Raw genomic sequence first — 1,334 nt, 5'->3', positions numbered from 1 at the left:
CACGACGAGGTCGAGCACGCTTCTATACGCTCGCCGAGCCTTCCTTTCCATCCCATTTGGCAGCCTGGGAACGGTGGCGGTCAGAGGCAAAGCATACGAGGGGTGGTGGAACCACATGTCACGGCTACTGCCGGCTCGACCCCACGATAGCCTCCGGAGGCTGACTTTGAGGCACAATCATCGGACGACGTCGGCGAGTTGAGTCGCGCTCGCGGTAGCCAGATGACCTCTCATACTAGTATCATCGGCCATGGCCGCAGGAAGCGCGGGGGAGGGCGCTGGGAGCAACACGGAGCTCCGTTGGACGTTTTCAAGATTAGCGTGTCAGAGTGAAATGGAACTAGCCCCTGCACAACTAAGCTCATGGCCGACCCCCCCCCCCCAGCAGCAGCGCTCTGCTGCTGGGGGGGTCGGGACCCCCCCCCCCAGCAGCAGCCCTCTGCTGCTGGGGGGGTCCGGACCCCCCCCCAAGCAGGAGCGCTCTGCCTGTGGGGGGTGCTGGCATCTCTGTACAGACAGCAGCTGTAAGTAGCATGCGTTCCAGTGGCGAGAATTTATAGTCGGCATCAAAATCAGTGGTCTCACCGGCGGGCCCTCCTACTGCCAACCGGGAGGTGCGGGGCACGCCAGCCTCTCTTCTACGCCTCTCGTGCCTCGCGGCTCCTCTGCTTCAAGGAGGGAAGATACGGCTCTCGCAGCCCATCGTACGCCGTGGCACAGCGGGGAGCACAGCGGGCTGTACAAGATATTGTTCCCTATCTTCGCATGCTCGTCGTTGGTGATATCCGCGCGAGGTCATACGCCACAGGCCAGCAATCAATTCGGTGATGAGACTACTGATGGAGGCGCGACGCTCTGACACCGAGTGTTGCTCGACACTGCGACACTGCCGAGTAAACGTTGCCAGCACTCGACACGACGAAGGTGTATTGGGCTCGAAGGCGCGGCGAACACAACCGCCTCGAGCGTACGAGTACCGCTTAAACACGAACTGAGGGCGGAGAGGGGGGGGCGGCGGCGAGGAGGCGGGAGAGCTGGGTCCAGTGCGCTCTGCTGCTGGGGGGGTCGGGACCCCCCCCCCCCAGCAGGAGCGCTCTGCTGCCGGGGGGGTCAGGACCCCCCCCCCAGCAGAGACACTCTCCTGCTTGGGGGTGGAAAACCCCCCCGCCAGGGGAGCGGTAGGAATTGCCTGCGCCTCATCGTTGAAGAGCGACCGTGCCTCCCTCGTCGGTAATCATGTACAGCGTGTTGTCCAGAGTTCACGTTGTAGCGCGTCTCTACATCGCTCTACCTCGCATTCAAATCGTCCCGCGGCAGAAGTAGAGGTCTACAGA

This window comes from Emiliania huxleyi, assembly GCF_000372725.1.
Source record: "Emiliania huxleyi CCMP1516 unplaced genomic scaffold EMIHUscaffold_880, whole genome shotgun sequence".
Classification (NCBI taxonomy): Eukaryota; Haptophyta; order Isochrysidales; family Noelaerhabdaceae; genus Emiliania; species Emiliania huxleyi.
The sequence above is the reverse complement of the archived record's forward strand: the minus strand, read 5'-3'. Positions refer to the sequence as shown.